We start from the raw sequence: 12,332 nt of genomic DNA, 5'->3' as shown, positions 1-12,332 counted from the left end.
ATCTAAACACCATCATTACAAGTTGTTAATCTAAAACAAACGGTAGTGAAATAACTTGATTAGTCATGATTTCATGTGTATCCAACTTTACTTAGCTCCTACTTTCTACACTTTATGCTTTTTTCCCTTGTCCCTATTATTTGCTCTTTATCCACTCACTGCATCATGACTTGATCCACCCACTGCACTTTGACTTGACCCCCTTTGCCCCTTACATGTTCAGGATAGTGTCTTTTATTATGACATTTGGAACAAGTAACATAGATTTTTGGACTAATTAATAGGCTTATCTATAGTCATCCTCCTTTTTCCTACAAGAAGATTAAGGAAATCAAATAATTGGATGAATAAAAAAACTATTTTACCCAAATAGAATGTAACTTTAGGGGCTAAAAGAGTTATTGGAAATCTAGATTTTGGCGACATGCTCATGTCTTTGATTGGGTCTGTTAAGCGTGTCATAAGCGCCTAAATAAATAACTAAGGGGTCTAGGGGTTATTGATTGGTTGCGCTAAATGGTAACATAGGAAGGCATGGTTGAATCCACAGGGACACGTCTTAACTGTCTATGACCTTTTGCATAAGGCGCGTACTAGTCTGATAGTAAATTAAACTAGAGGGATGATTAAAACTAATATTAAAAGTTGATTTATATTAAATAAAATGCAACAATGCAACTAAGTAATTTATGAAAATTTAGACAATTAAAAGCAATTTCAATCCTGTAGTGACTCTCATAATCATGAAAATACCAATCAACTTGATTGTTTGAATTGTGTTCTATCTAAACCGGTACTGAAAATCATTAACAAACTCTAATAATCTTTTTTTTGCCAAATTGTTTAATCAAAATAAGCACTTTGAATTAAGCCTTATTGTTACTAAGTTAATCAAACAAGCTCTTAATTAATTTAGAAAGGCAGCTTTAATCATATTGTAAAATTCCCAGTAAGTTCAATACTTTTCATAAGCTCGGAAACGTAAAAACTTATTCAATCAATTTATATTAAAATTAAATCGTAGCACAAAACCAATCTAATATTCGTTACTTATTATCGTTTGATTAAAATGACTATGGATTCTAATAACCAGTTAACTAGAATTATCAAATATCAATTCAAGTGACCAACAAAAACTGAATCAAAATCACACATTCAACTAAACACAAAACTAATCAAACTAAACAAAAATCACAACCAAATATCAAGCCTAATGATTACTTGCAGGAAAAGTCGAGTCGATACGAAACTGAAATCTAGGGTTTTTAGCCAAACATGGCTAAAAGAGAATTAAAAATAGTAAAAATAAGGTCCGGAAAATAAATATTACTAAACTAGATGAACGAGTCAAACAACAATCTTCTAATCTAGAAATCCTCCAGAAAACTTCAGAAAATCGCCAAATAATCGTCTGCAACAGTTTAGGGTTCGACTGAGAAGACATTCGGTATTTATATAGTAGGTTTGGCCTTAAACAAGGGCTTCGGCAAGAAGCACGACCCATGTTTGGTGGTGAGTGGAGTCCATACACATTTAGTACAGTGCCAAATTAAGACTTTTTTTAGAAGCACGGGCATGAATCTTCCAGTGTTTAAGTGACCAAGTCGTGCTTTTCAGACGTCGAGTAATAATCTTTGAAATCTTGAAAAATTAGGAAAATGGTCATCAGGGAAGTGAGCACGGCCCGTACTTGTGAAGCACGGTTCGTGCTTGTTTTGTTGCGTTCACATATTGCCCTATTCCTATTCTTTTGAGGTAAAGGTTAATGATGTTGCTTTTCGTTAGAAAAGTATGAGGTTTTATTTTTTTCCCATCTACTTTCTTGATATTGTCATGTGTTGATTAAATAGATTCGTTCTTTATTTTGCATCATATCAAATCTTTATGTTGTTAATTTCCCATGAATTTATTTTTCTTCCATTTGTAATTTAGTAAAAACCATTCACATGTCAGCATGCCTCCATGATTACATTATTGCAGGCAACAACTGAATACCAACCTGAGGTGCATTTGGATTGTTCCTTGTGAACGGTATCTCTGCTTTGGACGATGGTATCGCTTCATGCAGGTCCATCGATAATCAGGACAAAGATCTTCATACATCTTCATCGCCCCAGGATGAATGGGGAATCTAGATTTGTGCGCTTCCTCCATCAGAACCTGACACACACCACCCCAATAAGGAACCCACACTCTCCGATGGAGAGTCAATAACCTCCGGTTATCATACTCAAAGGACGCCACCTGACCTATTATGCGCTCACTCTTTCGGTGCTCTTCCTTCATAGCCTCCACCTGAGCCTCTCGAATATGCTCCAAGAGTGAAGTAATCATTGTCATCCTCATAAAAATATCCTTGATCAGAGTCGTAACCGCCTTGTGGCTAAGAGCATCAGCCACCACATTGTCCTTCTCCGGATGGTAAAGGATCTTGTGATCCATCCACCAGCGCTGCCTCATAATCATAATCCTTCACCACATCCAACCACCGGCGCTGCCTCATGTTCAAATTTAATTGATCCATCAAATACCTCAGGCTCTTGCGATCCGTGTAAATAGTACAACATACCCCATAGAGGTAATGCCACCAAATATTAAGGGTGAAAACCACTGCCCCCCAGCTCTAAATCATGTGTCGGATAATTTCCCTCTTGAGGCTTTAGCTGCCTCGAAGTGTAAGCAATCACGCGACCCATCTGCATCAGAAGTGCACCCAAACCCATGATCAATGCATCATAACAAACCAAGAAATCCTCGATACCCTCTGGCAGGGTTAAAATCGGCGCCTCACAGAATCTCTTTCTTAGGGTCTCAAAAGCTGCCTGCTGCTCAAGCCCCCAGCGAAAAGTAACTGACTTCTTCGTCAACCAAGTCAGAGGAACCGTTATCTAGGAGAAATCTTGAATGAACCTTCAATAGTATCCTGCCAACTCAAGGAAACTCTGAATCTCAAATGGAGACTTCAGAACCTCCCATCCCATCACGGCCTCGACCTTGGCCGGATCGACCAGAATACCGTTCCAGTTGACAAGGTTCCCTAGAAACTGTACCTCGCGTAACCAAAAATCACACTTGGAGAACTTTGCATAAAGTCTCTCCCTCCTCAAGGTCTCTAACACCTCTCTTAAATGCTCCTCATGCAATTCTAGAGTCTTAGAATAGATCAGGACGTCATCAATAAACACAATCACAGAACAATCCAACATCGGGTTGCATACGCGGTTCATGAGGTCCATGAACACGGTCGGAGAATTGGTGAGCCCGAAGGGCATCACCACAAACTCATAATGACCATAACGAGTCTGAAAGGCTGTCTTCTGCATATCCGTAACTCTGACCCTCATCTGATGATAACCCGAACGAAGATCAATCTTGGAAAACCAAGATGCACCCTCAAGTTGGTCAAACAAATCATCAATCATCGGGAGTGGATAACGGTTCTTCACCGTTAGCTTATTCAGCTTCCGGTAGTCAATACACATCCAATGAGACCCATCCTTCTTCTTTACAAACAAGATCAATGCTCCCTATGGCGAGCTGCTCGGTTGAATGAACCCCTTGTCTAACAGCTCTTGTGTAACGCCTGTAGAACCGGGCTAGCTAATTTAGAGATAATATGGGTCGAAAATGACTTTTCGACAAAATATTATTTATAATAAATAATCTTAACCAAGTTGTAAAATACGTCTCAAGGGTTTCATACATATAAAGAACGCTGAAATCCGAGTTATAATGAAGAAGTTATGGTCCGTCGAAGTTTTACGGCAAAACCGGCACGACACCGGGAGACGTAAATAGTGAATTTACGATGGATGAATTCTTAGCCTTATAAATCTAAACAAAAGTTGTATTATACGTTAAATCGAGAACATACAAAAAAAGAACGCCCAAATCTGACTTCGTATGAGGAAGTTATTAATTTTCTAAGATTTGGCTTAGCAGTGCACAACCCGAAACTCGAATTTTAGATCGAGCGGTTCTTGGCCTACGCGACCTAAATGAGAATTTAATATCTCATTAATAGGAACTCAACGGTAAAAAAAAAAGACGAAAACAGAGTCTGTATGTAGAAGTTATGAATTTTACGCGGACATTTAACAATATAATCTCCTCGTATGGTTAAATTTAAGATCAATCGAGAATTAGCCGACAGGATCAAAATGAAAGTTGTAGATCTTATTTTTATCTATGTGTGGATATAAAGAACGTCAAAAACAGAGGTCGTATATGAAAGTTACGGATTTTAGAAGTCAGAAGTGTGTTGTGCGAAAATGGGTGATGTGGCACAATCTTGGCCATTGCTTTCTCTCCAAGTCTTGCCACTAGATGGTGACATGTGGCACAAAGTTCAGCCATTTTTCACCCTATAAATAAAACCTCTCCCACCCTCATTTTTTTCACACCTTTCCCATTCTTTCTTCTCTTTACTCTCTTTCTAGAACCTCTCTCTAGCCCTGAAACCCCCCGAAAAGCCTAGGGAACCTCCCTAGCACGAGACGGAAGCCCCGGAGTGCTCGACGACTCCGAGAAGAAGAGCTTTTCGGCTAGGGAACGCTGCTCCAAGCATATCCCAGTTTTCTATAAAACCCGTTGTAAGTGAGCTATGTCTGCGCTATTTTTAATATAGCTTTTATTTAATTATAGCAACGTTATTAGGAACTTATAATAAGTACGTGAGATATTATTATGGGTTATAATACTAGGCTTCGTCGAAGGAAATTATTTTTAAGAAGCGAAGCGCTGTCTGAGTTTGGAATCACCACCTTTTCAAGTGAGTGCATGGTCTTTTTCATCTTACACATAGATATGAAGTATTCTATATAAACTACATGTTATGTGTGCATATTATCTGTATACTTGCTATCTATGCTCGATGAATGATTTTATACAAGTTTTATATGATTTAAACTGTATATGTATTTATATCTACGTAATATGTTGGGTAAAAAATGGGTAGATGAAATATGAGTTGGATGATGAGTTGAGATGTGATATAGACCATGAGGTAAGGGTGAGAGGTGGACGATGTGAGAAGCCTTGTTCCCAAATATTGGCCCCGTCATCTAGCAGAGTATGGATGACAACCACGGACTATTCTAGACAGTCCAGTGGAACACTAGCAGGATCGCAACCTGTAGGTGTTGTGAACGATGTGTTCACCGGTGTACTCTAAAAACCCATTGACATGTATTGCGAGTGGACTCTCGAAAACGATACAGTCAATAAAAGAGATAACTCTAGCAGCTGTGCTCGAAGGACAATAGTGGCAGCTACGCCTCACATAGAATGTCACAATTATGGCAGTTGCGCCTAAGTGATAGAACTAGCAGCTGTGCTTGACAGCTGTGTCATTGACAACGATGGACATCGTATCTATTCCTTAGTATAATCCTTAGGAATGAATGAATGAGAAATAGTTGATTCTTAGGATAGATCCTTAAGAGTAAAGAAGATAATGGGGATGAGTAATTGAGTTAACTGTTTGATGATTAAACATAATAATTATATTATTGCGGGTTGGAAACCCTATGTACTCACCAGGTTTCCCATCCTGACCCACTCAGTTTATTTATATCGCAGGTGTTGATATGAAGTCACATTACACTGAGAGATTAAGGAGATATAAATCACTAGTGATAATGAATGTAAGTTTTGTTTATGCTTATGTTTCTGTATTGACGATGACATCCCAAATGTTTTAAAATGAATAAAAATACTTTTCTTCGGAAATGCCCTGATAAAGTATTTATCATGTTTCACTGGGAACAAGTTCCGCACATTTTTATTAAAAAGGGGTACTCTTATTTTTATAAAGCATAAACAAAATCGGTCTTTTCTGGCCGTGAAAATGGGGAAGTCACATCTTGTAGCTATGTAGAAAAATCTTGCATCTCTGGAGGAGCTAAACGATACAGTGTTTTGGCTATCGGAGTCGCACCCGGAACCAAGTCAATCCTAAACTCCACCTGCCTCTCCGAAGGCACCCCATGAAAATCCTCCAGAAACACATACGGTACTTCCATATAACTGACACATCATCCACGATCGCCTTACACTTATCTTGGGTAGGGGTGTCGAACGGGTAAAATTTTCGGGTTTCAGGTAGAACGGATATTTCCTTAAGAAAATAATATCCGATACCCGACCTATATTGTAATTTGGGTTTTCGGGTTTCGGGTATTCGGGTTTGAGGTCGGTTCGGGTAATAATCGGGTATACCCGAAAATTTCTTAAATGACACTTATTAACATTTTTCTTTTTACATGTTGGTTGGTTTAATAAATAATTGGGTAGGAAAATACCCCATATAACTAACAAGTACATCTATAATAACAATACAAATCATTATAATATGGTATGTACTTTTTTAATTCCATTACGTGCGATAGAGAGAAACTGAGAATTGTGATGACTGCTCAAGACTTCAGCTTCAGCGTCGTATTCCCTTTGCAAATTTGCATCGACTATCGAGTCGTCGTTCATAAGAAGGAAACGAAGAGTTTTGTTTTATTTGAAGTGTGCGTACGTGACTGCATTGTATATTTGGTATTATTTAAAAAAACGAATTCGGGTATTCGGGTATACCCGTAAATAAATATTCATACATAAAACCCGACCTATATTATTATCGGGTTAACCTATTACCCGGATGTTCATACCCATTACCCGTTCTACCCGAACCATTCTACCCGAATTCAGAACGGGTCGGGTGGGTAGAGCGGGTTTCGGGTTTTTTCGACAGGCCTAATCTCGGCTATCCATAACGTAGGAGATATATCTGGAATAACACTGATGAATATAATGTTTGGCCCTAGCTGCTGAACATAGAATCCGCCTACGCTAAGCTCTCTCTCCTAAACCATTAACTCTCCCTCACTTGGGGACCGGATACGTTCCAACTGATGCTTGTAATCAATCATCGCCCCATTGTACGACTTGTCGCACTTGCCACAGCGTCTCCGACCTTGTTGGCCTCTTGATCTCGAATCGAATATTGTGTGCCTCTTGCCTAAACCCCCTGAAACCTGAGCCTGATCCGACTTCCTCTTCTTCTACATCTCTAGATCAATATCCCTTTCTCTGGCTCTCGCAATCATATTCTACAGCATGTTGCAACTGGATCGGCTCATAAACTGCTGAATATCACTCCTCAACATCTCATAGTATCTCGCCTTCTGTATTTCCTCATCTGCCACATACTGCAGAACCAACAACGCCCTCTCGCGAAATACAGCGGTGACCTCAGCCACCATATCAGTTTTCACAAAATCATCTCATGTCGTCAAATTAATTGTTGCGTCACCCACGGAGCGCCCAATCTCCTCCCACCAATCTCAAACTTTGTCTTTCATAATACAGGAAACAAGTCTGACCTTTTCACCATCGAGATAATTTCTAGTGTGGAAGGTGTTAATAATAAATATTGAATGATCGAAAAGATTCAAACAGGTAAAAGAATCAAAAACACACAAAGATGATCAAAGTATGTCGAATGATTAATATGAGCAGCCTTAGAAGAGTTTGATGAAAAACTGTTACTGTAAAGGTTGTATAGGGTTTACAAGAATGACGATTACAAGATACGGTCCATGTATGCACCTTAAATAGTAAAACCCTAATAATAAATAATCGGGTGGGCAGGCCCAGCCCGTTATACAAAAACGGACTAAACTATTAATACTCAACGACGCAATACAAATGACCCAACAATCTCCCCCTTTGTGTCAACACATACACAGAGCAATAGCAGATAATATCAATAAATAGCATTTCCTAGGCTAAGGCATCACAAATCACACAACTATATCCCTAAGATATGAAATAACTAGCCTATCCTCTAGCATGCATCCCTAATATCTCATGAGTATCTCATAACACAAATAAATAAGGGTATTTTGGGAAATCATCTTTCGGGCTCTGGCTGATTGTACACACTGCTCCAACTCGTTTTTCTCTTAAAACTCTTTCTCATTTTGAAAAAAAAAATCAATTCTTTTGAAATTTTTTCTCAAATCCTCAGTTTTAGTCCAGACACACCCGAAGTTATATCCGAATCCCTCAAACCAAGGCTCTGATACCAACTTGTAACACCGTAAATTTTCAAACAAAATTGTCATTTTAAAATCACATAATTCTCATGAATACATTTCACAAAAATCCCAAAGTATCAAATTATTAAAGACACATATCCATTATAAAAATCTAGGATCCTCAAACATAACTCCATATCATGTGTACAATCAAGTCGGCGCCTTCCCACGATCCTGAGAAGTACCTGAAACACATATCACATAACACGGTAAGCACAAATCTTAGCGAGTTCTCCAAAATACCACACATATCTCATTAGCCTCTCATGGCTATACTCAAGTAAGACCCTCCGGTCAATGTGTCTCAGTATAACCCTCCGGTCCCACAACTCGGGTGGACCCTCCGGTCCTAACTTAGTAAGCTCAGAATAATACACAACATAAATCACAAAGACAATATTGATATCACAATACTCAATATAAACACATAAGACCCACCGGTCACATAAAGATTACCACTCTAGGTAAGTATAGTGAGAAGACTCAACTCGGATGATGAACAGCTCCTAAAGATGTTGTTATTGCACACCGGCCTCTAACACTAAACCAAAACCCACAATTACCCAATTAAGAGCTAAGACCAAACCTTACTCATTAGGTCTAAAGATAGCTCACTACCTAGCCTACAATTAACTCAGGTTGATTGGGCCGACCAAGGCCCAATACTACATGGGCTCTCCCACGGCCCAACTCTTAAACTTAAGTCCAAATGGCAAGTCCAGCACAAAGGCCCAAGACATATACATATATTTTTCTGATCAAAATATCCAGCACAACAAGCCCAAAATCCAGGCCCATCACTAAACGCTCAATATGAGATTTAGCCCAAAAAGCCCACGGCTAGATTACGCGAGGCGTACCTCCCTTGGTACACTCAACGTACACAAGCATACACGCGAATCCTGATTGGGGACACTAGATCAATATGTGGGGCGTACTGGAATTGCGTTGGGCGTACGCCCAGTTTTGCTTAATCCACTCTCTTGGTCTTAACTCGTTAAGACCATAGCTATACTCTCAGATCTGGACTCCTGTTAGGTGCATTTTGTGCACCCTTTTGCACAACTTTTAGCCTTTTTTTTATGCATGTCCTTAGCTAATTTCGTTGTTTTTATTGCATTTTAGCATATTTAGGTTAATTTCTTAAACAACCTTATTTGCACTCCTTCATGTCCTTTTCAGGTGAACCAGAGGTTGGAGCGCGCTTTTGGAGGTGCTAGGGAGCGTTGGTGAAGATTACGGGATGATTGGGCGAGAATCGGAAGAATTAGAAAAATCAAGTTTGGATGAGCATCCAGAGGGCAAAACGGTGCGTGTTGGGTTTGCCTTAGAATCCAACACGGGGCGTGTTTGACTATCTCAAGCATTTTTTGACTTCGATGAACACGACCCGTGTTCATTCAGCCTATATGGACACGAGGCGTGTTGGGCTAGCTGGGCATTTTTTAGCATCGTACTTCAAATTTAGAATCGAGAATTGAAGGGTTGGTTTACACTCAACACGACCCGTGTTGATTTGCTCTATTTCGACACGGGGCGTGTTCAACTTAAAAACTGTCTTTTTGGCAGTTTTCCTCTTTTCTTATTACGGGAATTAGGCCATTTTTTGTAACGCCCGCAAATCCGGGCTAGTCAATTGGAGGCAATAGGGGTCGAAAACGACTTTTCGACAAAAGGTTATTTAGAATAAATAATCTTAACCAAGTTGTAGAATATGTCACAAGGTTTCCGTACATATAAAGAACGCCAAAATCCGAGTTATAACGAAGAAGTTATGACCCGTCGAAGTTTCGCGACGGAACCGGCACGGCACCGGGAAGCATAAATAGTGAATTTACGATAGAGCGAGATTTAGCCTTAGCGATCTAAACGAAAGTCGTAGAATATGTTAAACTAAGAACATCGATAAAAAGAACGCCGAAATCTGACTTCGTATGAAGAAGTTATGATTTTTCGAAGTTTCGGATTAGCAGTGTACAGACCGAAATTCGAATATTAGATCGAGTGATTTTTAGCTGACACGACCTGAACGAGAATCGAAGATCTCGTTAAGAGTAGCATAACGAGAAAACGATGGGCGAAAACGGATGTCGGTTGAAGAAGTTATGAGGATTTAACGGACCAATCCTGTCCCGGCCTGTTAATAATATAAAATTTAAAACCGAGCCAAAATTAGCCGACGGAGTCTAAACGAAAGTTGTAGAGTACGTTCCCGCGTTCGCGTGGATATAAATAACGTCAAAAACAGAGTTCGTATGAGAAAGATACGAATTTTTAAAGTTGGAAGGTGAATTTGCAAAGCTGATGCATGGATCGATGACGAGGCATGATCTGGACCGTTGCTTGCTGACCACAGTGCTCGCTTCGGATGATGACACGTAGCCTCACATTACGCCCCGCGTCCGAGATTAGTACGCCCAACGTACCTTCGCTTCCTATCCGACCGGTATGCGAGACAGCTGGAACCAAGGTGGCGATCTTATCCGAAGTCTACGCCCAGCGTAGTCCGAGGTCTCGTACTATAAAAGGCAGCGAAGGCAGCCGACTTTCTTGCACATTTTCCACTCTCTCTATAGATTACTTTCTCTCTCTAAAGCTCCAAACCACCCTTAAACCCTAGATAAATCCCTTAGCTCCCGAGGGAAGCCCCGAGGCTCCCGGAGTCCCAAGAAAAAGAGCCTTTCGATTTCGAAACGCTGCTCCAATTAAGTTCCGGTTTTCGATAAAATTCGTTGTAAGTGTGCTACGCTTACACAATTTTTAATATAGCTTTCAAATAATTATAGGAATGTTATTAGGTCCTTAAAATAATTATTTGGGCTATTATTATGAGTTATATTGAGTGTTATCAACACTTATATAATAATAATAATAGTCAAACTAATTAATTAGTCACGGTTAACGTTAGACTAAACCCTAGTGGTATTGGTACTAGGTTTTATCGAAGGAAAATCGTTTTGAGAGTATCGAAGCGCTGTCCGAGTGCTGAGTCACCACCTTTCAGGTGAGTGCATGGTCTCTTTCATCTTACACATAGATATGAAGTATTTTACTTAAATTACGTGCTATGTGTGCATATTATCTGAATACTTGTTGTCTATGTTGGATGAATGATTTTATACATGTTTTAAATGATTTAAACTGTATATTTATTTTATATCTACAAATATGTTGGGATAAAACATGGGTAGATGAAATAGTTGGTGTGTGATGAAATAAAATAATGAGAGATAGGTGATGATAGGAAGGTGATGATAATTAGGTGAGGATAGATAGGTGATGATGAATCGGTGATGTAGGATACTACAACCTTGTCCGACAATTTGGAGATGTAGTCATCTACCAGAGTATAGATGGCGACCACAGACTATTATAGACACTGATATGTGCATATTTAGTGTGTATTTAGTATAGTTTTTTATTCATATATTAGCTAAATTATCGCATATTATGGACAAAAGGTACTTAAACGTGTTAAATTATATTTTTCAGTCCAAAAATGAAGCTCGGAAGCGAAAGGAAGCAAGAGAAGCAGTTAGAAGATTGAGAGTGGAATGAAGAAGGAAAACACTGAAAAAGAAGCTTCTACTCGTCGAGTCAGATAGCTACTCGACGAGTCCGGTCGAGGAATCAGAAGGATAATGACTCGGGATCCCAGATAGTTATCGCAATACGGAGAATGTGAGAGGGACTCGACGAGTCACCACTTAACTCGATGAGTCAGACCGCTTATTTAAAGATAATTCCACAGATCGAGAGGCAGAAGTTCTGGGACGATTCAGAAGTGCTCAGCTGCGAATAAGAAGCCAGAAGAACCCTAGAAGTCGACCAAGGAAGCTAGAATCCAATTCCGGGAGTAATTAAGGCATAATTCCATCATTCTACTTGTTTCTTTTGTTTTGTCAACATGATTAAGCAACTTGAACTTATTTGTTTGCTGTTATTTACCTTAGTTATGAGCTAAACCCTTTAAACTTCTATTTGGGGATACGAAATTGGTAATATGGTTTGATTCTTGGTAGGATTAATTCTATGTTGGTTAATTTAGTTATTTTAGCTTGCTAAAGAACCTTGTGTATGAATGATAATTGATTTTCTGTTAATAGGGAGATAATTAATTAGCATGAACATCTATTAGTTATCAATCTCATATGCTTAGTGAACACTTTTTGTCATATGTCTAGTGTAGTGAACATGAAACTAGGATTAATAAGAAAATCAAGTAAATTTATGTGCAAGCTT

The sequence above is a fragment of the Lactuca serriola genome, chromosome 1 (assembly GCF_051521515.1).
Source record: "Lactuca serriola cultivar US96UC23 chromosome 1, Lser_US96UC23_V15, whole genome shotgun sequence".
Taxonomy (NCBI): Eukaryota; Viridiplantae; Streptophyta; class Magnoliopsida; order Asterales; family Asteraceae; genus Lactuca; species Lactuca serriola.
This window is presented reverse-complemented; position numbering follows the sequence as displayed.